Source organism: Triturus cristatus, chromosome 8 (genome assembly GCF_964204655.1).
Source record: "Triturus cristatus chromosome 8, aTriCri1.1, whole genome shotgun sequence".
In the NCBI taxonomy this organism is placed as follows: Eukaryota; Metazoa; Chordata; class Amphibia; order Caudata; family Salamandridae; genus Triturus; species Triturus cristatus.
Genome location: NC_140591.1, coordinates 1,043,926,678 through 1,043,954,185, shown reverse-complemented (window position 1 = coordinate 1,043,954,185; position 27,508 = coordinate 1,043,926,678). Strand labels below are relative to the sequence as shown.

General features: G+C 43.5%; 1 protein-coding gene and 1 pseudogene across 2 annotated transcripts in view; one reads left to right on the top strand and one right to left on the bottom strand.

Annotated features, from left to right (window-relative positions):
* The window catches only part of LOC146805363 (neuroligin-4, X-linked), a 791,723-nt gene that overhangs the window by 232,462 nt on the left and 531,753 nt on the right, over positions 1 to 27,508 (bottom strand). The window lies entirely within an intron of this gene.
* On the top strand, positions 11,650 to 11,943 carry LOC146805364 (large ribosomal subunit protein eL37-like; annotated as a pseudogene).

Sequence of the window (27,508 nt, the reverse complement as noted above, 5' to 3'; positions counted from 1 at the left end):
TTAAGATGAGGGTTGGGATGAGTATAAAGGATGAGGACGGAGGCTCTGGAAAAAGATTAGGGAAATCAAAGTAGTAAAAGGAGGTTAGGCCTGAGTCAAAGGAGGGATACGTGAGGGGGAAATTAGAATGGGTTGCTTGGAAGATCATAGTAGTAAAATTAGGTTTGGGTAAGCTGGGAGGGATGGAGGAGGGAAGAGTCTATAAAGGGTTATTTTGGAGATCACACTAGTAGAATGAGGTTTGGGATGAGTCAGAGACTGGAGAAAGAGGATATATTGAGAAAAGTATAGGGTGAGACATTGGATAGAGTCAAAGATGTATTTTTTCTTTTTTTCTTCAACAGTAGGAGTAAAGTGATGAATATATAGATACATAACTACTTAGAAAGGGTATACATGTATAATCTTTTTCTTCTACAGTAGGAGTAAATTAATAGATATATAATAATAATAAACAAATTTATAAAGCACATGGTTACACTGACTAGTGTGTCCCCGCGCTGCAGTACAAAGAGGCACATATTCCGGACAGGGCAGAGACAGCAGAGACAGCTTAAACAGGGAGGGCTAACAGAGGGAAAAAGCCAAGTTTTCAGCTTCTTTCGGAAGGTAGTCTCCGAAACCTCCAACTGGAGCCCCATGGGGATTTTATTCCATTGCTTTGCTGCTAAAAAGCGAAAGGAGCGACCACCCATCCTTGCTCTCTTGATAGATGGAATGCTGACCTGCCCCGTCCCGCTGGATCATAGTTGACGGGTCGGGGAATAGGGGGTTAGTAGATCATGCAAGTATGTGGGCCCCTTTCTTTGTAGGATACGATGGCTGACACAAAGAGCCTTAAACAGAATTCGCTCCCTTACTGGAAGCCAGTGAAGGGAAGCTAAGGCCTTATTAGAAGGGGCTCTCTTGGGTAACATCAGAACGAGATGCTCTGCTGCATTCTGGATACGTTGGAGTCGCTGTATACATTTTGTATTAACTCCCAGATAAAGTGCGTTTCCATATTCCAGGCGTGATGTCACCAGAGCATGAACCATTGTTTTCCTAGCTGTAATTGGCAGCACATCTAAAGTCTTCCGGAGTCCACGCAAAACTCCAAAACATGTTCCTGCCACTCGTCTAGTATGGTTCTCAAAATAGAGCTTGGTGTCCTGCCACATCCCTAGGTTCCTGACCTGCTCACAAGGAGAGGGGGTTGGTCCCAGTGTCTGAGGCCACCATGCTGATGACCAAACCGATGGTGCTTTGCCTATCACCAGCACGTAAGTTTTATTACCATTCAGTTTAAGGCAGTTGTTAGCCATCCAGTGCGCCAGTTCTTGTAGGCACGTCGAAAAATTGATGGCTGCCTTCTCATGTGCTTGTGCTAGGGACACCACCAATTGAGTGTCGTCAGCATAGGACACAACACTGACCCCAAATCTTTCAGTAATCTCTGCCAACGGAGTGACGTAAAGATTAAACAGGGTAGCACTGAGAATGAAGCCTTGTGGGACCCCTTGTCTCAGCTTAATACTTTTAGAATGGTAAAGTCCCTGCGACACCTGAAAACTACGATCATGCAGAAAAGACTCCAACCATTTCAACGCACTGCCAGCCAAACCTCCAGGCCTGAGACGCTGGAGTAGGGTATGATGGGCCACAGTGTCGAATGCGGCACTTAGATCTAATAGAATTAAGTCCGCCGTCTGTCCCTCATCTACATATTTACGGATGGTCTCCGTAGAGAGCAGCAGAGCCGATTTGGTGGAAAAAGATGCCTGAAAGCCAGATTGAGTGTGATGAAGTAAGCTATGTTTACTGATGTGGGCTGTCAGTTGGATATTAACCACCTTCTCTGCAATTTTAGCAAAGTACGGTAGCAACGAAATAGGACGTAAATTCGCCAGTTGGCTCATGCTAACATTCGGTTTCTTTTTTAGCGGAGGAACGATCACCTCTTTCCATTTTTTTGGGACCGTTCCTGAAATGAAAGAGAGCTCCAGGAGGTGTCTAATATAGGGCTCAAGAGTCTCAATGCTCCCTCTTAGCACCTTGGGAGTAGCAGGATCTCCGGGCGAGCCTGACTTGATACTTAGGGCTACCTTTTTGAGGGTGTCACATGAAGGGACGGTGAATTCACCAAGTCGTTCTGCCTCCACTATGTTAGACGTCCCGTCATCATCCAAGCGCCCATTTCGTGCTGAGGCCGAGAAGGTAGAATACTTCTTCCCCACCTTTTCCGCAAAGAAGTCGGCCACCAAATTGCATTAATCCACTGAGCCGATGTTAGGCACTGTGGTTCTTGCTAGGGAAGATATCTCTTTAAAGACAGTAAAATGTTCCTTAGCCGAGTTCTCCGCTGACCCGATCCTCTCTTTATAATAGGCAGCCCGAGCCTTCCTAATGAGAGAGTGGTAGTTGTTAAGACTGGCTTTATATTCACTCTTAGTAAGAGCTGAAAAGTTTCTTCTCCACATTTATTCAAGGTGTTTGCAGGCTGATTTGGCTATTCTAAGTTCGCCCCTAAACCAGGGAGCAGATTTTAATTGTCTACCCGACGATTTAAAAGGACATGGAGCATTACTATTTAATGCCTCCACAATACGATTATTCAGTGCATCACAGGCAGAGTCCTTGTCTGTACCGCCAGGTAGCCCAGCCTGTAATAGGGCCATATCAAAATTTGCTTGCGAAAATCTAGCCCACTTCCTATGCTTTTTCTCAGTGTCAGGTTTCTCTGGTGAGTGCGGTGGAGGCATCCAGGCCCTAAAGGAGATCAGAAAATGGTCAGACCATAGAACTGGAAGTATAGGCTCCATTTCTGGCAAAAATTTGGTCTAATAAGTGGCCCAGTTGATGAGTGGGGAGCTCTGATTTAAGTGTCAGTTGTAAAGCCGCCAGTTCCTGACAAATCTCTTGAGCCCCAGTGTTAGACAGATCATCAAAATGAAGATTCATATCTCCCAACAGCAACAGTTTCTCGTAACGTAGTGCCGGTTGAAATAATTGCTCAATAATACTAGATGCGAACCACTTAGACGGTCCTGGGGGCCTGTAGATCAGAAACCCTTTTATAATATAATTTGTGGATGCCATGATAGAGAAGAAGCCTGCTTCACTGGCCACAATGTTCACAGACTCAAGGGTACACTGAATAGATAGTCTGTGAATAATCGCAATACCTCCTCCCCTACTAATAGGTCGATCCACTCTAGTAATTCCATAACCACTTGGTAGGGCTTCAAGAATTTCGGGAGCAGAATCCTCGTTTAGCCATGTTTCCATGAGGAATAACACATCTGGCTGACAGTCTAACAGATGGTCAAAGATTTCCAATTTATGTTTCCTCAGTGATCTGCAGTTTATCAGAGAGAGGCTGAGCTTCTGACCTATCTCCCTGGATTTCAAATGAGAGTCCACCATAAAAGGACAATGACTACACCTAAAACTTGTACTCCCTGCTGTTATACTGTGCTTACACGACTCCCTAATGGTGGGGCAAAGCGCATGTAGCTGGAGGAAACTATAGCTCAGTGCTTGTTCGAAACGAGCAAGGGTTCTGGCCCTGTGCCCCGTTCGGCTGGTTCGGTATAGATACATAACTTCATAGTATGAGGAAGATAATACATCAAGATTTAAAGTTGTATTGTACAAATTTAGATTTTCAAGTGTTGCTGTAATTGAAGCAATTAAAAAACATTTTTGTGACTATTTTTGTTAAATGAGTCCTGGGGTTATCTGGGCCTGAGGCCAGTGGTGATACTCTAGTGCTTCCTTGAGGGAAACAAACCTTGTGTGTTTTTTCTCTACAGTGCACTGCAAATGCCTCTGAACTTGTTGCTGACATTGGAAGGATAGGCTACATTGATATTTATACAATAGTTTTTTTGTAATCTGCTCTGCATGTGCCTTTCTGAGTGAGTTTTTTTTTTGTCAAAGTGAGTTTGGAGCCCAGGACTTTTATTTCTTCGAAGCTGAATCACGGGTCCACAGTATTGGTTACTTCAACGTTTACTTTATCCTCTTTGTGTTTGGTGTCTGGATTATTAGGTCGAGACTGGGCAGCTCAAGCGCTGCTCTGCGAGGCATGCTGTATTTGAGTATGTACTTGAAGCTGCGCCCATTCTCCGCCCATATTTGTCATTGGCTCTTGTGTCATTGTCCTTCGTAGATGCTGGCTTCTAATTCATGAATAGGCTTGTTAGTACTGCCTTGTCTTCATTTGCAACCTCCCATGAGGACTGGCCCTTTCACTTCTGTTGTTACATGGTACATCTTATTTAGTCTGTAAGCATTTTCTTCTTTAACGAGTTTCTCCTGCTGCAGGCATGACATGCTTTCCTGTAACATTCAGCACGCCATGCACGCTTTCACTTTCCAAGCAGCCCGGTACAAAGGCGGCCGTTTCTTTGATATGAAATAGGTCTTGCATATACAAGAGTTTGAGCTATTGGCATTATAAATGACAAAACCTTTTCTTTATGTGTTAATTATCAAAACAGATAAATAAAAGGCATTGTCATTTACATTGCCAATAGCTTAATCTCTCGCAAATGATTTACATATTGCATTGTAAATGCTTGTTACCTCTTTCCATATGTGCTGCATTCTGCAGTACACATAGAATAAGGAAAATGCCTTTTGATTGTTTTTGAGCAGGAAGGTGCCCCTGCCTGCTCAAAAACAACCTTGCGATCAACACAGACACCCTTGCACCATGGTGCAAGAGTACCTGCGTTGGCGCACAACTGCAAATTTTGCTTCGGCTGAAAGGACAGGAATGCACCGTATCTTGTACATTTCTGTCCTTTCGAATTGACGTAGGGCAGCGCAGCAAAATGACTTGCAGTGCTGTCCAGCGCCAATTCTTTGCAAATATGCCCCATAGTTTTTCACAAAAGCCTGACCTCACTCAGTTGGCTCTAGAACTTCAAATACATGGGGGCAGAACTGAATAAAAGGAACTGGTCCCCCCAGCAGGTTAGTGATAAAGGGCTTACTTTTTTTTAGCATAAAGTCTAGATGTGCCATTTGGTTTTCAAAAAATGGTACTGATGCCATTGTTTCATTTGCACCCTGAAGCAAATGATTATTTTTGTTGCAAGTATTACAGCGTTTCCAGAAATCAGTGCGTTTACAGACTTCAGCTACTCAGGTAATGACGAGATACCCAAAATATATGGAGTATCTTCAACTTCACCATCTTCTCCTCAAGAACTGTTAAAGTAGAAGTCATCTATTAGTTTTCCTGTGCTAATAATGCAGATCGCTGTACTGTTTAAAGTGGCTTTAAAGGTACCCTGCATAATTTGTGGTAGCCTAATCTCTTTATCAATTACTGTCAAACAGGAGTAGTTTCTGTTGTCATATCTGCCTTTGTAGAAATTATTGATTCATTGTCTGAATATAAACAGTAGGACCTCTTAATCAGTTTTCTCATCTACTTACAAGTGGTTTGGCATCAAAATAGTGTTGTTAGAATATTGATTGACATGAACATGGTTTCCTTAATATTGTTTACTGAATAATCACCCCCTTTGAGTTACTAATAGAAAATTCATACACAATGGAATGATAATATTGTAAATGATATTTAATACACAATCATTATGTCAAATATTAGTTCTTTATTCAATATTCTGATGTACAACCCATTGAAAATGTCAGCCAGATGCCACACTAAAGGGGACATTTAGAGTTTTGGTGGATTGGAGAGCCACCAGCAATCGATGGGACACCCCCCTTGAGAAACACATAGTTAATGTACCCCATTTAGAGTGGGGAGGGGAAGCTAATTGACCCACCAAAGGTTGCCAACGTTCATATCATCAGGAGGTCCTTATTTGGTGCAGCCATTGTGTCTGCTACGCTCGGCATTCAGTTACATCAGAAGTACATTTGACGGACAGGCAAAATGCAAGTAAGGCAAATATGGTGGGACGTCATCTGACAGGTGAGTGTAGGCCAAAGCTTCAACTGACCTGGTGGGTTGTCAGCTTGTCTGCCAAGGTCTAAATAACCCTTCAAGGGTGGGCTATGTTTAAGCTGTGAACCTCAACAAGTAGAATGTATAACAATAGCAAGTAATTTAATATCAAATGTGACAAGATATGGCATAGCCCTCTGGGCCATAAATCAGTAAAACATTAACTCTTTATTTTCTATGGATGCAAGTGGTTGCATGGCAAAGAAACATGTACCACAGTGCCTTTGTTTGACTTTAACATCCCTTTTTCATTTTGCCACGGATGCTCAATAACTAGTGAGAAAGCAAAAGACAGACAGGTGATGGATGGAATGCGGAGCAAATCAAACATACGCCCCCAATCATGAGATCTGGTTTAAATCCCTTGTTCTTTTGCTCACCATGCCACCCTAGTTTAGTCCCAGCCATATGCAAACCAGTCTTTATCCTGTTCCCCATGGAAACAGTCCAGCCCGAATAGCCAAGTCAGTCACTCCCTGGACCAGAAACATGCATCCTGGGACCGGTTTCGGAGCATCACCCCTCATCAGCCAGGCTAGTTTGAACCCAGGACCTATGTCTGGGCATACCCGGCAGATTTAGGGCGAGTAAGCAAAAGGCACGCAGGTGATGGATGGACAGAAGAGCAAATCAAACATTCACCCCCGGTCAGGAGATCTGGGTTAAATCCATAGTTCTTTTGCTCACCATGCCACCCCAATTTAGACCCAGCCATATGCAAATCAGTCGTGACCCTGTTCCTCAAAGGAACAGTCCAGCTCGAACTGCCAAGCCAGGTCCTCCTTAGACTGGAAGCAAGCATCCTGGGACAGGTTTCAAGGCAACACCCCACATCAGCCAGGCTAGCTTGAATCCGGTGACACAGTGAGGCCGGGACCCATGTCTGGGCATACCCAACACACTTATTTTTATTTTGTTTTTATTTGTATTTTTTAAAAAAAATTCTCACTTAGGGCGAGAAAGCAAAAGAAACACAGATGATGGGCAGACGGCAGAGCAAATCAAACATTAATTCCCAGTTAAGAAATATGGGTTAAATCCATTGTTCTGTTCCTGCTCACCATGCCACCCCAGTTTAGACCCCGCCTGCTCTACTGACAGTCATGGGTGAACTTAGAATGCTAGCAGACAAGGGCCACAGGGTTATATTGATTTTACTGGATCTGTCTGCCGCATTTGAACGGTCACCCATGATATTCCCCTGGATAGGATCCCCTCACTTGGAGTGAGAGGCACTGTGGCAAAATGGCTGCAATCGTACCTGTCTAATAAACAGCAGGCCGTAGACCTCCCACCCTAGCAATCTTAAACATGGCGTTCTTCAGGGATCCACAATTAGTCCCATACTATTCAACATACACTTGAGCCCACTGATCTCAATCAATAAGTCACACAAAATTAATCTAGTCAACTATGCTGATGCTACCCAACTTATCCTGTCCATGGAAGGAGATCAATCACTGCCACTCGATACCTTTCATGACTGCAAGCAAAGAACTACAGCATGGCTTAAAGACAATACATTACAGTTTGATGGTGACAAGACAGACATTCTATGCTGCTCAGCGGCGAATATTCAACTTTCCCTTCTGTCTAATTTCTGGCTCATTCAATACGAAGAGCCCCCGGTACCTTCGGAGACAGTTCGAAATCTAGGCATAATCTATGATTATAAGCTCAGCCTAGAAACTCAATTAAATAAAATGGCTGGAATCTGTTTTTCCCTCATCAGAGCATTACACAAGATACTCCTAATGCTCCCAACCTCGCGCAGACCTTCAGTGGTTAGAAGTGTAATCCTGAGGCGGTTGGACTATTGTAACGCCCTGCTACTAGGAAATCCGAACTTCCCAATCGAGAGATTACAGAGAGTACAAATTGTGGCAGCCAAGCTGGCCCTAAACATACCACACAGGTCATCTGCATCTCAATGCCTGAAGGAACTTCATTGGCTCCCTTTGGTACAGAGAATAAGATTTAAATCGTTCTGTATTGTATCTAAGGCACTTCACGGCCTTTGGCCAGCCCCCTTACAAAATAGGTTTAACTGGCATGCCCCAAAGGAAATGTATGCTCCTCATCAGCTAATATGGCAAGCAGGTCCAGGTTTAAAAAATACAGATTTAGAGGAAGAGAATTCATGTCTGAGCGAGCTAGACTCTGGAATGAATTTTCACTAACCCTGAGACAGGCAGGAGAGTTATCCCAATGCAGGAAGAGACTTAAAACATGGCTCTTCCCAAAAGAGTAGAACTTGCCTAAAATCACTTCACTGACCATGTTGCTGAAAATCACTAACACACCTTTCCTTCCGGGACTACGTGCCCGCAGTTGCATAATACAGCGCCAGAATACCCATGGGGTGACAGTATGCTTTATAAATGACCTAAATAAATAAATCAGTCTTGACCCTGTTCCTCTTGGGAACAGTCCAGCCCGAACTGCCAAGCCAGGTCCTCCCCGGACTGGAAACAAGCATCCTGTGACCGGTTTTGGGGCATCACTCCTCATCAGCCAGGCTAGAATGAATCCAGTGACACAATGAGCCCGGGACCAATGTCTGGGCATACCCGTCACACAAGACAAACAGATTAAGGGCAGGGTCAAGACTGATTTGCATATGGCTGGGTCCAAACTGCAGTGCAGTGCAGTGCAGTGAGCCAAAGAACAATGACTTTAACCCAGATCTCTTGACTGGGGGTGAACGTTTGATTTACTCAGAATTCCATCCATCATTTGCTTGCATCGCAATAATTAGTGAGTTCACTAAGGCTACTTCATGTTTTTGACATTTTACAAGAAGAGCACAAAGCACTACTGATTAGGAAGACACCCAAAATTAACCTCATTTGTGATGTAAGGTGATATACGTGTGCTGACATATAACGTGACAGAACAACGCCTGAAAGATCATCTTCAGTGTGGTAAGCAAGGTGGGTATCAATAATTTCAGCCAGCATAGTGTGGCTCATATGAAGATGGAGAAGACTAGAGCCTGAATGATATTTATGAAGTCGACGTCCAAAAGGAAGGTCTAAACTGTATGAAATAGTGATAGCTGATTCCACACAATCTTTATTTTGTGTGCAGTTCAAGACCTGATTGTGTTGTTAATTTCATTGTAGAAGTAAGGGAACTTGACTTCTTCAAACTGGAGAAATAAAGTCACTAGAATTTACCTTAGTGGGTATGCCACCCAAATAGTGACTCAAAGATCTGAACACAATATCGTGGTCAAATATGGACCAATATAATAAAATATAAACATATTTTTATTTACTGTTTAACTATAATATCGAAGTATAAATATAATTTATTTAAATGTAGGGTTTTTTTTATGGAGGTTTTCTTATAACAGCATTTTTATTTGTTTTTGGGAATCCACCAAGAAAAGTACAATTAGAGCCACATCTCACCTTCATATTATAACCAGCTATTAGACAAATCACATCCCCAGATCATAGATTGCCTCCCACCTCTCCCATGTGATATTGTGCTTCACCGGACAGGCTTTTGCATTATAAATAGGCTTTTCAAATTGAGCACACCAGTCCACTCCTGCTCTCCATTTCTCCAGGAACAGGTTGCTGGGGAAGTCCAGCTTAGCAACCAGTGTGGCAACACCCACAAGAATACAGTCATCCTAGGAGCCACAAATCTTATCAACCATGCCCAGCAGGGCCACCCAGGGGCTTAGGCCAAGGTCCCACTCGAAGACCTCCAAAAGCTCACTTTGTTTTTGCTGCCAATATGTGGAGATAACTGGGCAGGCCCAGACAATTTAGAGAAAGTGAGCTAGAGCTTTGGAACAACGGAAGCAGGCAAGCTTGTGGATCCTTCTGGCACGGTGTAAGCATATCAGAGTGACGTTCTTCATGTGTAGGTCATTTAATTAATTCAGCCAAAGGTGTGTTGAGATGGCAATATGAGTGGAGCCAGCCTGGCCTCCTTCCAATTTTACTCATCAAGCTCACCCACCCTGCATTCCCAGGGGAGTCTGAGTGTGTTGAAACTGTATGGGGCATTCACAATAAGCGATCAATACATTTGGGAGATTGCACCTTTACCAATGTGGCCCAACAGCAGTTTGGCTTCCAAGCGGCTACATTCTGGACCTCAGTGTCAGGTGGTATGTTAGTTAAGAGTGTGTGGCGTAGTTGCAGATATTTATGGACTCACGTTCAATTAAGAATGCAATGATACTGTGGGTCTCAAAAGGGCAAACTGTGTTTCCCCACCCAGACATCTATGTAGCAACCTGTATTGGAATTATCTTGCTACTTTCTCCCTAGCTGCTCAGCCAGTGTGAATATGATGCATTGAATGTTGGTGTGATGGACATGAATGGAATGTTTGACTGCTGCTGATGGGGCCGCTTCACAAGTGCATGACAACTTGTATCTACAACTTAATAAATCTACTTAAAGTACATCTTGGCTACTGGACTTAATTACTACAGTCCCAAGGACTGTGATGCAGATCATATCTTATTTGTGGAAGCCCCTAACCAGGCCCAGTGGTGGAGCCAGCGTCCCTTCCACAGGGGGCTCATTCCTATCAATTAATCATTCCATCCTAGAAATATCAATCTGGAATTCCAGCAAAGGAAGATAACACAAGTGATGTTAGGCAGACTGTAAGGTGCGGGAGCACAATACAGCATTTCTAGGATGCGGTCATATGCCAGGGAAGAAAGCCCTCCTTGATATGTTGGATTATCCCACACACCGCTGAGCAAATCGTTAACAACAATTAGTTGGGAGGCCAGGTAACAGCATCAGAGGTCCATCATTCTCAATGCACAATCATACGGAGATTGTGTACCATTGTAAAATGCAATTCAGGACTGACCGACTGGCCAGAGAAAGGAGCAGAGAGTGAAATTGAGTGCATAGAACCAGCATGGGGAATTGGGAGTGGAAAGTGTTGGACTATGTATAAAAGTGAGGGAGAATCATAATTTTGAAGAAGCTGTCCCATCACATAGAGGGGAAGCTTTGACCACTTCTGGATTTCACTTTTCATTTTGGACAATAAAGTGATCAAGTTGAACTATCTTGTGAAGTCAGGGAGATGTGAATCCCAAGGTACTTGAAGGAGAGGTGCCTCACATGGATATTGGACTGCCACAAGTGGGTGCTAGGATCATCTCTGATCGGGACCACTAGAGGACTGGATGCCTTCACTCAAAGGCCTCACCAAATAATGTGAGGATTTCAAGACATCGAGGCCCCAAAGTCTGGGGTTCAGACAAAAACAATAAGACGCCTTCTGCATAGAGAGAGAAACTCTCCTCTGGTCCCCCATCCCACGACCACCCACTTAGTTGGTAACTGAAGCGGATAATCCATGGTAGGGATTCAATCGCAAGAGCAAATAGTAATGGGGACAGCCCTGACGTATGCCCCTCCAAATAGGGAAGCAATACGACAATGAACCATTGCCCTGGACCTGTGCAAGGTGCTATAAGGTACCTCATGTACTTCCCCAAGCCGGCATGATTGAGGACAGCCTCAAGAAAGGACCAGTCCACTGTGTCAAACACCTTTACGAAGTCTAGAAGAAGTATCTCTGCTTGGAAATGAGATGCACCTAAACTAAGTGCCACCTGAACCCCTCTGATGAAGTGTCTTGTGCTGCACATGGTCACAAAGCTCTATCGTATCGGCCATTGTGACAAGATGACGAAGGGAACGTCATCATTTGGAAAACGCTGAAACAAGATGCACACACTGTGTTGTCGTTGCGGATCAAAGGCGTACCATCTCCAGAAATGTTCCTGTGGCAAGTGCGGATATCCCACTAAACGCATGAGAAAGTATAACTAGAGTGTGAAGGCTAAGAGACGCAACATCACAAGTACAGGCCTTATGAAACACTATAAGGTTGTCTACCGTAGATTCAGGAATGGATTCCATGAGGGCACAACACCAAAATCGCAGAGGGAAGCAGTTGCAGACTCCAGCTCCTCATAAATATTTTGGTAAATTAAATATGCTGCATGAAGCTTGGTTGAGTACATTGTCAATCAGTGGAAGATTACTTTTTTCACTGAACATATCTAGTTGCTGTACTGCAGAATGGCATGTAAAACTTGCTGATTAAACTGTCAAAAGCTACATTGATCATGGGGAATTAAGTACAATAAATCAGTTTGCAGCCGATTGACCGGGATTTTAGACCAAAGCTTAATTTCGGTATTGATTAAGGAAATAGATCCACATGAGGAGAACTTCTCATGAAGGTGTCCCAGTTTAGGTAAAATTAATATCAAAGCTAGGTCCAATCCAGGTGGTAATGGACCCCGCTTAGCCACTTCAGTATACATTTTGAGGAGGAACTGGGTCAACTCAGTGCAGAAGCTCCGGCAGTACTCAAAAGGAGAGTCATCGGGGCCATGTGTCTTACCGGATGGCATATCAAATGGGGCAGAGATAATCTAGTCTTTAGTGATGGGCTCATCTACCTCATGGGCCAGGAAGTGGGGATAGTAGGTAGCGGAATGTCATGTGCTAATGGTTGTTCTACCTCTGGGGGGGTCAATCTCTGCAGGTGTAGCGTTCTTGGTTGAAGGCTGCTAAAGTCCATATAATATCAGGGGTTTGGGACAGGCGCTGACCATCTGCATCCGTCAGTTGGTATATGATTTGTGAGACTGTGTCATGGGTGCCGAGCCAGTAGAGAAGTTTCCCTGATTTGGCGCCATGTTCATAAATGTTACGGGTTCTAACTCACCAGCACTGATGGGCATCCTTGCGGGTGAGTTGCTTCAGTAGGCACCTGGCTACTGAGAACCGATGCGTATAATCAGGGAGAGTGGCCTGACGCTCCAGGATGTGAATCTGGGGTGTGAGGGCTGTAATTTGTGCCACTGCCTCCCTTTCCCCCATGCACCAATCTCCTTGCCACCCCTTGGATCACTGCTTTACTGGCCCCCCACAGGGTGGCCCCTGAATCGAGTGATCCCTGGTTAGTTCCACAGTAGGCCTGGATCTAGTGTGCCACAGAAGCCTCAATTTGGGGGTCTGTGAGGTGCCAAGCGTTAAGGAACTAGATGGTCTTCTGGGTCAGGTCAGCGACACCAATTGTCATGGTAATGGGATCAAGGTCTGATATTCCCTTCTGGAGGATGGTTACAGTCTACCTTGCAGACATCCATGGTCTGTAACAAGAAAAGATCCATTCAAGATTCATTTTTTATGCACTGTTGGGGTGTGGGTAAATATCCATTTTCGAAGGTGCCAAAGTCTATGTTCTATGTGTGAGTGGGAACCTGTCAAAGGAAATTCCCTATGGCACAGGATGACCACCCCTCGGGAGCCCTGACTGAACCCCACAAGGAGCACTCACTCATAGACATATCTTCAAATAAAGGGACATTAGGTTCCTAGCAAATGAGTTTCCTGAAACACGAGAACAGCAGGCTGGAAGCATTTGGCAAATCAATGGACAGCAGTATGTTTAATGTGGTCCAGGATGCTATTCACATTCAAGGACATCAATTTAAGTGAGGGCATGTCAGATGTCTGTAGTATTGCAGGACAGTACCAAGGTGAAACCCAACTCGGAGCACGGGCACCAAAGCCTTGGAGGGGGTGGTGCTTTGTGGTTCACATGTGAGGTGTAGTGCAGGCACAAAGAAACCCAGTGGAGGATGGATTACAACAAAAACAAAAACCAGTACAACAAACCATCCCCTGTGTTCCCCTCAAATACCCCCTCCGCATCCTTCCACCCATGAAGCATCTGTTACCCATAACGGGACCTCAAAGAGGTAGAGAAAACAAAAAAAAGTAGAAAGCAAAGAAGGAAGCATGTAGTGAGAGCAGAAAGCCTAGAGGACCCCCTTCAATTAGTAAAATGTACCGGAAATAGTCAGGGTAAGCGCAATATACAGTTAGTAAAGAGTTGGATCAGTCTCCATGGGACATAACCCCCAAATTGTTATCCCCAGAACAATGAAAACAGGCCTAGACAGGGCCAAGACGGGAAATCTCTCCTCTAGGGTCCGCGTCAATGAGACCTCACTCAGTCATCTATCAATCCCCGCCATCCTAGAAGTAGGGAGTTCTGGTTCTGAGCCCCAAGAACCTCTCTGGCCATCATCACAGTTGCAGTGTTTATAGGAATGGGTACACTGTTTCTTTTGAGGCCTTGGGGAGGATTTGATAGCACCTCTGTGTGGCCCACCACTTGGGTCTGGCCAGTCTGAATGGGCACGTGGGTCTCTTCTCTCCTCAACCCACTCCCAGGCCTGATCAGGGGACTTAATAAAGCATGCTGGCACTTCCCCAGGTTAACATGATCTTGTAAATCTGGGGCAGTGTCAAAATCCATGGGTGTTGCATGGGACAACCCTCGGCAACACCCATTAAAAGCCTCCCTAGTGCAGACTAAGGATGCAGTGATTTGCACTGCCTTGCCTAACTCAATAGCTATGAGGTCATCGGAACCCACGCATAGTGGCTTTGCATAGCCTCATAGATATGAATTTGTAATTAGCACAGTTGGAGCATCAACAAAGTGACATTCCGGCCCCCAAAGGATTCCTAAATAAGCCCCTAAGTGCCTGGAATTTTTGCTTGACCTCAGTGAAGAAGCAGCGGTGGTGGTGGGCAGCCCTGCTATAGTCAGGAAATAGCATAATGTGCATGGTCTGGAAACAGCACATGGCCTGCCCATGGGCTTCTCGTAAGATTGCATCTCTGTACCGAAATTTGTAGATCTAGGCAATTGAGGGACATGCCAGATGTCAAGTTGGGGGCACTGCGCTAGGGATCTGTGGGTCTGTTCCACTGCAACAGACCCACAGATCGCAGCTGTGTGGCGCCTCTGCAGGCCAGAAGAATAGTTAATCATGCCGTAATCCCCATGTAAAGCAGATCGGCCTTTGGGTCTTTAATGGGGAGTGGGTGGGTAAAGTTGTTTCAAATAATAATTTACTAGTTAGTAAAAATGTAAACAAATGTTAAAAAAAATATTTATTTGTGTGTTTTATGTGTGTTTGAGGGTTTATTTTTAATGTAAGAATAGTTGTATTTTCAACAATCATGTTACATTTTTACATTTTTTAAATATAACTTAGTTGTGTCTGATTTAAGTATTTTGATAATTATTTGGTCTAAGTTTTTTCAAGTTAACTTCTTAAAGAATATTTTAATGGTTACTTACATTATTTGGGTAGTGAATCTGTCTCATAATATACACAAAGCCATTGATGAGATGCTCACATTGAAACCTTTTGTATAGGTTTACAGGTTCTGCTTTATAAATGCCTGAGATAGTGTTATCCCTAGTATCCATCTAGATCGATATCCCTGCGTGAGTACTCTAAAAATAAAAACCTGGTCGGATGCCACAGGGGAAAATAATTTGCAACAGTCAACCACCCTTACTAAAGAAACATAGGGAGTGCCTAATGTGGGGTCGCTCTGAACTATGAGACGCCAACATCGGCGGTGCAAGAGGGTCTGACACATATATTTTTTTAAAGCTGTTCTTGAAACATCGCAGTTGCTCTTCCTGTGGTTCACTGGTAGGCACTCACCCTGTGGTCATGGGGTCCGGTGCACATAAAGATGATATGAGGTCCTACTGCGCTGAAGAAATTACCAGAAAATATGTAATGACAATTAAACATGTCGGCCATTCATTTTAATATGGTCTAAGCATGATATGTGTTTTAACCGTGAGTGCTGGTGTTTGGTAGTTAAATAAGAAAGCCCAATGCCTTGCAACTTATTTTAATGTGATTTTTTTCTTGTGAAGAAGAAGCTTCTACTCTCCCCGTGGGGACCTCTAAAGCAGGTTACACATATAAGAACATAGGCTTTAGCACACATTCAACATACTTCTTCGCTTGTTGAGGTGTTGGTTCCTTCCACTGCATAGGAGAGCTGTTAATGATGATATAGTGAGAAAATTGGTGAGTACCTGCCAATCGCTACATGGTGGATGCTTACTTGAGGCACTTTTTGTGCTTTTTTTGTAAGGGTAGTCGATTGTTGCACATTTTATCCTCTGTGGCACCGGACCTAGTACTCACACACAGGGATGTCCCTCTAGATGGATACCAGGGATAACAATATCTCAAACACAGATGATGTGGACCTTGTAAACCTATACAAAAGGATTCGATGGGAGCATCGCACCCAGGACTTTGTGTATATTATGACTGTTGAGTGGAGGGTGCCCTTGGTATCTTTTCCTCTTTTGCTCCTCTATGTAGGTGCAGTGAATCTTACTCCTCAAATATATGCACTTTCCTCAGTGTTTGCTTGACTGGAGATAGATTAGCAAACATCAACTACAACACCCTTGTATTCACTTCTCCAGTATTTATTGCATTGGAGTTAATATAATAAATTCTAAACTCATACCCAACCAATGTGTGCACTTTCCTCAATGTTTGTTGGACTATAGTTTAAGTTGCTGTACCCAATGAATGCACTTTCTCCAATGTTTGTTAAACTGGAGTTAGAATAGTAAATCTGACTCTTCCCATGTATGCACTTTCTCCAGCTTCTCCTCTCCCTGTGGGGACCTCTAAAGGAGGCATTAAGCTGTGTGGTTTACACATATAAGAACATAGGCTTTAGCACACATTCAACATACTTCCTCGCTTGTTGGGGTGTTGGTTCCTTCCACTGCATAGGATAGCTGTTAATGATGATATAGTGAGAAAATTGGTGAGTACCTGCCAATCGCTACATGGTGGATGTTTACATGAGGCACTTCTTGTGCTTTTTTTGTAAGGGTAGTTGATTGTTGCACATTTTTATCCTCTGTGGCACCGGACCTAGTACTCACACACAGGGATGTTCCTCTAGATGGATACCAGAGATAACAATATCTCAAACATAGATGATGTGGACCTTGTAAACCTATACATAAAGATTCGATGGGAGCATCTCACCAAGGACTTTCTCTATATTATGATTGTTGAGTGGAGGGTGCCCTTTGTATCGTTTCATCTTTTTCTCCTCTAGGTAGGTAGCAGTGAATCTTACTCCTCAAATATATGAACTTACCCAGTGTTTGCTTGACTGGAGATAGATTAGCAAACATCAACTACAACACCCTTGTATTCACTTCTCCAGTATTTATTGCATTGGAGTTCATATTATAAGTTCTACACTCAATGCGTGTGCACTTTCCTCAATGTTTGTTGGACTGTAGTTTAAGTTGCTGTTCCCAATGAATGCACTTTCTTCAATGTTTGTTAAACTGGAGTTAAAATAGTAAATCTGACTCTTCCCATATATGCACTTTCTCCAGTGTTTCTTGGACTGAAGTTAAAATATTAATTATGACACCCTAATATATGCAACTTCTCCACTGATTATTGGACTGGAGTTAGAATAGTAAATTTAAACCTCCACCACCAATGTATGCATGTTCCTCAATATGTGGGAAACTGGAAATAGAATAGTCAATCTGACACCACCCCATGTATGCATGACTCCAAATGTTTCTTAAACTGGTATTAGAACAATAAATCCGACCTCCCCTAATGTATACACTTTCCCTAACTTTTGTTTAACAGAAGTTAGATTAATAAATCAGAACCCCAATGTATGCGTTGTATGCGTTGTCCGCATCGTTTATTAGACTGGAATTAGAATAGCAAATCTGACCCCCTTCCCATGCTGGATGTATGTCTTTTGTCCAATGTTTGTAGGATTGTAGTGAAATTAGTGAATTTAAATTGTTTTTTTTCATTTGTTTATTTTTTTAAATGTTTTTAGATTGGCATTACAGTAGTGGTTTTTACTTCATTCTGAGTATGTATAGGACATTTTGAGTTTTTTTATTTTGAAGTATATGGGCCCAACTCAGAAAAGTAAACCTAGACGTTTGATCTAAACTTAGACCAAATGTCTAAGTTAATATCTTTGGGAATTCACAAAGGGCATTTACGAGTAGTATCTTCTGAGTTGTAATCTTAGATGTTTGGTCTAAGTTTAGTTCAAACGTCTAACTTTAGCTTTGAGAATCAGACCCATTAATTTTTTTATTATTTTACTTCCTTAAATTAATTTTCAATGTAATTTGTTTTTATCTCATTTCCTATTATTAGTTATGTATTTAAAAATTATTAGTTTGTGTTACTTATTTACACAATTTATTTTCAATATATTAATTTAATAAATTGTTTGTAATAGTTCAATACCTATAAAATACATTTTAATTTGAAGTGTTTTTAAGAATTTTTATAATTATGAACGTTTTATTTTTATATTAATTGTAATGCAATACGTTTTACAAATCACAGTATGTAGAGTTTAATAAACTGCAGTTTATTGTTTATCTAATGTATTTTTAAAGGTTTTACCTGTTTTTAAATGTAACTTTTTAAAAGAACAATACATTCAATTATATTTAAACATGTATACTAAGCCAATAAAATGTCAATATTTTGATCCACTATATTTTATAGTTGATATTCTTGTGCTCTGCATTATTTGTATGCAAAGTTGATATTTTGGTTGTGGACATTTCTGACAACGATATTTTTGAACTGCAATCATTTTGTAGTTAATATTTCAATATCCAACCATCTTAGAGAGCTGGTTTTGCACTTGTTCTTAAGTGAATTCACTCATGTTGAACACATCTCTTCTTCGTTGGAATATCTATAAAATAATCTGCAAACATATTATGATACATTGATGCTGCAATCTCAATTTATCAACAACCATTTCAGTGGCAGGCCACTACATCAATAAAATCTTCACCTTGACAGAACCATTTGATAATTTGCTATGACTTTCAAATGACTCCAACACCCAAATTGCTCCAACCTAATTTAGAGTAATGAGTTAGCAATTGAAGGTCATGGAAGATTGAGGTAATGGTTATATAAAAAAAAATACTTGTGGATGTGAATGTCCTTCACTGTAAAGGTTTTTGATGTGATGACATATTTCCATTGGAAAAAAACAGCAATCTATTCAGAGGGGCGTTTGTTTGCTGAAAGTTTTAACACACCAAAACTAACAATGTTGAAGTGTGGCTCAGAACACAATCTCAGTCATTTACACCCTGCGGGGAGCCAGACAACCAGTCTAGTCATCAACAGCTATGTCATACACTCTCTGGAGGATGACATCATGCCATATTTAGAGACTCATGTGTCAATGGCTAGTCTATCTGTCCCTTCAGTGGAACAACATGTGTGGTAGCGTCATTGAGGTCACAAATTCTTTTCAGAGAGGGCACCATGTTTGGCATGCCCCTTTAGCAAAGTATTTGGTCCGAAAATTGAAGTGTATCCTTGCATAAAGAAATAATCCCTGACATACAGGGTGTTTTCTACCTTTCCATTGGGGGCATTGTGCAACTCCCCCACCCAGGACCATCAAGTCTCACATGGAAGTCAGAGTTAGTGAAAAAGCGTACCAATCACCTCACTCTAAGTAGGGATGGGTGACACCAATAATGACCAGGTAGTCTGTTCTTTGGTGGACACACTGGCGGGTCAACAATTTCAGAAAGCAGAATGAGCTGAGGCTCCACTATCTAAAACCCTGCAGTTGTCCCACATCCGGTTGGGGTAGGGGAACCAAGATCATGAAAAATGGTGAATCCATCATTTTACAGCAGATGTACAATTCTGTCAAACTCTAAATGGCATTTCTTTGAAATGAACTATTTTAGTCAACAAATGCTAGACCTGGTATAGTTGCCGTGGATCTCCCCAAAATTTTGCCTTCAACCCTTCCATTTGTTGACATTGTTTTTGCTGGCTTTAGGACTCTGCACACTTTGCCACTGCTAACCAGTGCTAAAGTGCTTGTGCTCTCTCCTTTAAGCATGGTAGGTTTGACTTATACCTAATTGACACATTTAATTTACTTGTACGTTCCTTGTAAAGTGATATCAAGGGCCTGAAATGTAAATGCCACTAGTGTGCCTACAGCACTAATTGTGCCACGCCATAAATAACCCTTTAAACATGTCTCAGGCCTGCCATTGCAGCCTCTGTGTGCAGTTTCTAAATTGCCATGCTGATGTGTAAAAATAAAGCTTTTAACAGACTCAACCCTTCCTTTTTAATACAAAAGCCCAGAGTGCAGGCTGCAGTGCATTTAAAATGTAAGACATGTCTTGGTAGTGAAAATCTCTTAAGTTAATGTTTCTCTACTGCAAGGCCTGCCTCTCCCGTAGGATAACATTGGAGTTACCTAATAAGCTTTAACTTTCAATTGGGAGCAGAAAGACGGATGGAGTTTGGTGTCTAAATAATTTTAATTAAAAGCCCTCTTTAACAGTAACATTGGATTTTTAGTCACAATTCTGAAACTGCTACTTTTAGAAAGTTACCATTTTCTTGTCCTAGACATTTGGGGCTGATTAGAATGGTATTGTGGTGGTCAAGAGACTGCCCAGCAAGCAGGCAGCCGTACAACTGTCGCATTATGATATGACTGCTGTGGTGGTGGTCGAAAAGTGCTCCTTATCACTGCGGCTTGTGCTGTGGCGAAGGAAAAGGGCAGCAGCACATACTATGTAACAACAAGAGGAGGGACAATAGGGCTTTTTTCAGGTCCAGAATACGTGCCCAGGGCAATGTGTATAAAGATGGGTATGCAGTTCCTAAGGGTGAGGAGACATATAAGGTCAGCGAGTACTAGGTTCGATATGTAGGTTCAATAAGTGAATCCTATAATTCAAAGTGAGAGGGGGAGACTCCTCTTCGGAACTGGAGCCCTCACACACCCAGCAAGCTAGGTGTCATGCTTCATCATCTGGGCTTGCTCCTCGTCGGGCCAGCACTGCAATGCCTGACGGGCTCCCTAAATGGGGCTCTTTGTCGGAGATATTTTGTCCCTGCCGCTTGGTGCAGTGGGGGTGAGGGGCCAAGTAGTGTAGATGTAGTGTAAGTGAGTTAAAACAGGTAAATAATTCCTTGAATTGTATTTATTCTGGTAGGTAAATTGCCTGATTAAAAGACAATAGACTGGCGTAAAGCTAGGGGTTAAGTGCCTAGATGCCTACGTCCTACTCTCATTCGGTCGACATGTTTCTTGCCTCTGTTGTCAGTAAGATCATGGGCAATTCATCAGGACCAGGGTATCAAATGCTATCTACACAAAATGAGAGGGGAAAACCTACCTCCCACATCGTAACAGTGGGCAATGTCCCACTGATGTCACGGAACCTAAGGGCCTAAATAATATGGCCTCATCAATTTCCGGCGGAATAAAAGGGACACCAACAGTTAGTGTCCGGAAATCCAGAGATTGTGTGCAGGCTCACCTACCCTCGCTGCTGGAATCGGGTGCCACCCGACGAGGAGCAAGCCCAGATGATGAAGCATGATGGAGGAGCTTGCTTCTGCACCGCCACCATTCAGGGCTACCAATTCGCCCCACCCCCCGTTGGGATCACTGATCTTCACAGAGGCATTTGTGTTCCCCCTGACCGCTGAGGGTCAGACCGCCGATATTATAACACATCAGTTTGACCGAGGGGCTGACCATGGACGAACCTTCACTGACGGCCTGTTGGCAGCATCGGTGGTGGTCCAGCCACCATCATAATCAAGCCCTAGATGATAGGAAGAAGGACGGCTGTGCTGCTAAAAGGACTGTCACTCTGCTGGACTGCTGCTTTGAAAGACTGCTGCACTGTTAACCTGCTTCTCTGCTGCCCTCTTGCCTGGGAGAGAAAGACTTGACATTCATCTGTAGAACCAGTAACCCAGAATTAGCTGAGGGGGAGGGGTGAGAAACCACCTCAAATAATAGTCACTGTCCTTGTCAGGGTGCACCACCAAAGTCCCTAAAAAATCCTGTGCTCAAACTCCTGCTAACTATGGGGCGGAGCAGACAGATTTACCTAGGAAGTAATATGTAAAGTATTTATAAAATACTCAAAGAGTAATAAAATGAGAACATAATACAAGAAGAATCGAAAGTTAAGACTGATGGCGATGGATTGCGAGTTGGATACAGGCACAAGGTTCATCACAGAGGAAAGTTTAGCTTCAGACATAGAAACCTTTATGAAGAAAGAGTAGTCATGAATGAGTAGTTGGCAGGGCAAGCTGAATCTGGGGCAGGGTTCGATGATGGCATACTGCTGAAGAGTGGGACCCCAGTGCTTTTGTCGATGAAGGCAGGAAAGTTCAACACTCTCCAACACCACCAACAGTATATATCATCTGTCACCTCAAATGTCTGTTTACCTAGCAGTGGTATTGTGGAGTGTTCCTTATTAAGGTGCTACTCTCTACCTGAATCTTGGGTACTGCCTAGGGTTTCAGAGAGAAACAAATGTCTCAGGGGTTGCTTTTAGTCCATGTTGGTTTGGATGATATTTTACCAATCCAAAGCTGTAATACTGTGTCAGGACTGGTAAAAGGCTTTTGTCATTTTTCAGCTCAGAATGGATAGCACTCTGTTAATTATAGGCTTACATACTTTGCTGTAAAAATGGCAAAAAGGCTTTGTTACTTTCTACCTCAGCCTGGATTGCACTGTGCTAATCCTTTGCTTGAAACCTCTGCTAGCAAAACAGACATTTGAGGTGAGCAGATTCATAGTGCCGATGGTGTTGTAAGCTACTCTCTGCATAAACTTGGGAGCTACCCTGCATCACCCTGCTTTCTTTTTTGCATAATTTATGCAGCACACTAAACCTGAAAGGTTATTGACTTATACTGGGTGTTCCATTGTTGTTGGTCAAAACTATACCTCTCTGAAGGACTTTAACTAGATCAAAACACATGTGTCAGGGGTTGCTTTTATTCATTATAGGTTGATTTGGATGGTATTTTATCTATACAAAGCGGTATTAGTGTCCATAACGATAACTCGTGCACTAAGGTAATTATAAATCGCGCCCCTGCCATGCACACTTTTCTCATCAATAATATCACTGCAAATGTTGCAGTGATATTATCAATGATGTCACAGAAGATGTTATGAGTGATGCAATATGTGCGCTAATTAGCAGTGAATGTCTAGGGCGCGAGTTATAGTTACCATAGGGCATGAGCTATACTTACTTGAGAGAACTATAACTGGTGAATTTCAGTAGTTTTTAGAGATTAAAACGTTACACTGTTACTGAACACATTACCTATCTATACTGTTACATTAATATTTGTTTTTGAAAGTGAATTACTAGGGTTAGCAATATTAAATTACCATATGTATATCTATATGTTAATCCAATAAGTAAATTGATACGGAATCCATATGTAAATCCAATTAGGCTGTGGACAGTGGGACGTTTTAGTTCTTTGGCCGTGTACAGGGAGGGTTTGTGGCAGTGGCCAACCCCACCCAAAGGCAGTCAACACCATGCTGCACACAGCCTCTGACGAGCATGGTATAACCATCGTGATACTTTGCTTACCCCCAAAGAGAAAAGATCGAACAGCCGGATACCATTTGTTTCTACCTTCTCACCTTCCAGCAACAAACTATCCAAGATTATTAAATCAAACTGGAACATTCTAGCTCCTCTCACCATCTTCAATGAACCCCCTCTATTCTCTTACCGCAGAGGTAAAAACATAGCTCACCATCTGGTACATGCGATCACTTGGTCACCTACACCGGCCATATCAGAGTCAATTCATAACTCGTGGAAACTACCACCGGTGGTGGGCCACTACAGATGCCAAAGATGCGCAGCATGCTCCTCTACTACTAACACCAAAACATTTGAACACAACGGTATGAAATTTGACCTGAACTCCTTCACTAATTGTAGGTCTCAAAACGTTATCTACCTGATAAAGTGCCCCTGCAGTAAACTCTACATCGGACAAACTACCCAGATGGTCAAGGACCGCATCCTGCAGCATCGTAGCCGCATCAGATGTGGGATCCTAACAGCCCCTTTGGTCTCACACTTCAAAGAAAAAAATCACAATGAGTCCGAATTCACCTGGCTGGTAATTGACAAACCGTCCATTCCAATAAGAGGTGGAGACATTCAAAGACTTCTGAACAGGTGTGAATGCCGTTGGATTGCTCGCTTTAACACCATTGAACAGGGCTTGAACTCTCTTGACGAATGGAGTTCCACTCTTGCATAAATGTGTCTTTTTGCTGCCTACTGCCTACTCTGTCTAACTGATACACCCATCCAGTTTTGCCATTCCTTGGGTTGCCACCTACCACTGTTCATTCCCTTCCCTTTGTCTCCCCTCCCTCCCTCCTTGTCCCACCCGCCCTCGCCCCCTTCCCTCCTTTTCCCCTTTCCTTCCCATCCCCAGTCTTGCTGCATCAATTTTGCCAGTATACTGCAAATTTAAAATGTACCCTTGTCGACTTATGCTCCATTCTGTTTGTACAAATAACATGTGGTTTTTCTCCTACAGTTGCACTAGATACGTTCATCTAGTCTTGCCATTGCTTGTTTACCACCCACAATTGTTCATTCTCTTTCTACATTTCTCCCTTCCCTCCCCTTTCCCTCTCCTTGCCCTACCCCCCTCGTCCCTTTCCTTCCCCCCCCCCCTTCGATTCCATCACCTGTTTTGCTGCAAGTGATTTTGCCAAAGATCTGCAATTTAAATGTACCGTTTATTACTTATGCCCACTTCTATTGTACAAATGATACGTTTTTGTCTCCTACTGCTGCATCATTCATGACTGTACTCCTTGTTTGGTGTTGACCATTAGCAGGACCAGTCCCCCTTTCCTTTTTTCCCCCCCTTTTTTTCCCCTTCACTTCTCTCCCTTGTTCGTGTGATGCACGCGTCTTATCCTTCCTGTCTTACCGCTTCCGTATTTCACCATTGGCCATCTGTATGTGTATTAGTTGCCATGACTACCTCACTGATTTCACTTCCGGTTTTTCAATGCACGCGCTCTGGTCGCTTCAACCCTCCCGTGATTCGTTCACCATCTATCACGTGACTCGGACGTGCCGCTCCTATACCTCCCCTCCGGGCTCCTCACTTCCCATTCACTGCCTGACTCACGCCGGCCGACAACACGCCACGGACTCCCTTCCGGTGATTGACTCGCCATTTATACGTAAGTACCCTTCCCACCCCCGGCCCCTCTCCCTTTCCGTGTCCACCTGGCCAGGATCGTAACCCCTCCTTTTCTTCAGCACTCCAATTGACAGTGTTCCCCGCCCGTTACCAAGTAAGTGCCGCCCCTTGCCCTTGTCTCTGCTCCATATTCCCGACTTAGCGGTTTCTTAAATTTCCTTGCCTCTCTCCCCCTCCTAGTTCAAGCCTTCATGGACCTCCCCCATTTCCTCAAGGCCGTGCCCCGCTGGTTGAATCTGTCTTCCGGTTTTCGCAAGTAAGCCCGTTATTCTCCCGCTCGATCACGATCCCGATCTTTGTACTTTGCTATTGGTCTTGACTTGTCTCTCCACTGCGCTCCTGTTTCCCAACCGCACTTGGTAGCCTGCGATCTCCGGATCGTTTCACTCGTTTCACTCGTCTCCCCTTTGCGCTCTCCACGTCACCAGATCTTTGACGGTGGTACCCAGTTGCTTGCCTGAGTCACTCTAATTCGCCTTCATGACCGTGCACAGATGCCAATCCTTAGGGCACTTCACGAGTTGTCCTCCCTATTGGCTCTTTACTTGCTCTCTCTCTCATGTGTCTAGTTGCTTGCCTGAGTCACTCAGCTTCGTCGTTGTGTCCTTCTGGCACTTCGTAAGCTGTCTTCCTGATTCTCTCTCCCTCTTGCTGCCCCCTCACCCTTGGCCTCGTAGGATTTTCTCACGCTCGGTCGCCTACCGCCGCCCGTAAGTCACTTTCTACCACTCCGCTGCACGTTTTTCCCTTTCTTTCCTTTTTTGGTTCAATTTAAATTGAATTCTTTCCTGAGATATGTTTCTCTGTTACCCTTAGCACTGCCCCAAGTATGTGTAACCAGTCCTGATGATGGCCTAGAGTGTATCAGGCCGAAACGCCGTGGACTTCAACAGCGTTACATTTGGCGCCCTTTTTACTATGGGCATTTGCTCTACTGTTCCTTAAAAAATTCCCACATTAATTGTGTGAATGCCCTAACTTCGCCAGATTTAATGTACCATTGTTTTTTCTGTTTGCGCCCCTTTCACCGCTGTACATACCACTTCATGTGTCACTTGCGCCGTCACAAATTTCACGAGCACTTGTGCACAGTATTTTGTTGGTTACATTGCCACTAATTGTCACGCAGTGCTTCCCACCCATATGATATGTACATATGACGTAATATGTCCATCATGTGTTGAACATCCTTAAAAATATATATTTCTCTACATCCTCGGTCTCCCTGTGTCTTCCCTATGTGGATTCATTCCTCTAATAAGTACTCTATTGTATGGTTCGCTTTGACATAACTTGTCCTCCCAATGAATCCCACATTGAGACATTGTTGTTAGATATAGTGATCACGGGGTTGGCAAAAGGACCTGGCCCTAAGCACCCCTTCCCAGGGCCCTTTTATTTTTAGGGAGGGGGTCACAGGATCCCCTTGCCCAAGCCATTAAAAGCACCCAGGAAGCCCACCCCTGGGGCCAAAGCTGACAAGAAACTGACATTCAGACTCCCTCCCTGGATCCCTTTAGGCCCTGGCAACTCCCCAGGGCTCTTTTTGTATTACAGGGAAAGGGGGCTGCATTGTCCTCCTCCTGGAGCCTTGTTCTGCCCTGGGGACCCTATCCCCCAGAGACTTAAAAAAACAAAAAGTGGATGGGGGCTGTGTGGCCTCTCTAACTGAGCCTTGGTAGGCCCTGGGAACCCCATCCCCAGGGCTGTTTTTTTAATTAAAGGGGAGGGGGAGCCGATTGGCCCCCCTCCATGATTCTTGTTAGGCCCTGGGGAACTGTTAGAAATTGGGTTGTTGGTTGACTAGGGTATGAGCTCAAGTCAGCCAGCAACCACAATCCTAGTCAGGGAAGGAAGCAAGCAAACCCTAAATTAACGTGTGCTCACCCTCTGATAGGATGGCACAGAGCAGTCAGGCTTAACTTAGAGGCAATGTGTAAAGTATTTGGGCAACACTTCAAACAGTAAATGATTGAAAAATCCACACAAAAAGATTTCAGACCGGATTAGAAAAATATAACTTAATGTAATAAATAAAACAAGACCAAAATGACAAAAATCCAATAAGTAGAATTTGAGATATTATTTTTTAAGGCGTAAGCCATTAAATAGTGCTTAGAAGCAATGCACCCTTACTTGGGATATCTGGTCATGCCGGACTTAAACAAAGTCAAAAGTTCTAACCGACAACCTTGATCCTGGCTGTGTCGACTTCGAAGATGTGGGCCAAAGCGATGCGTCGGTGTCGATCCACGCAGTGTGGGCGATGCAACGGTTCTGATCGACACAGAAGCAATGATGTCTTGGCTACGATAAGTGAAGAGCTGCAATGCAGAGATTTGTTGCAGTCATTGAGGATAGAGTGAGCGGAGATGCGGAGACCTTGTATAAAGGTAGTTACAAAGGTGATGCGTCGGGCCTGATCCAAGCAGCAGAGGCAATGCACTGGTTTGCTGGGCTAATCCACACAGCAAAGGTAATGCACTGGTTCAGGTTATGCAACAGGAGTGATGCTCTGG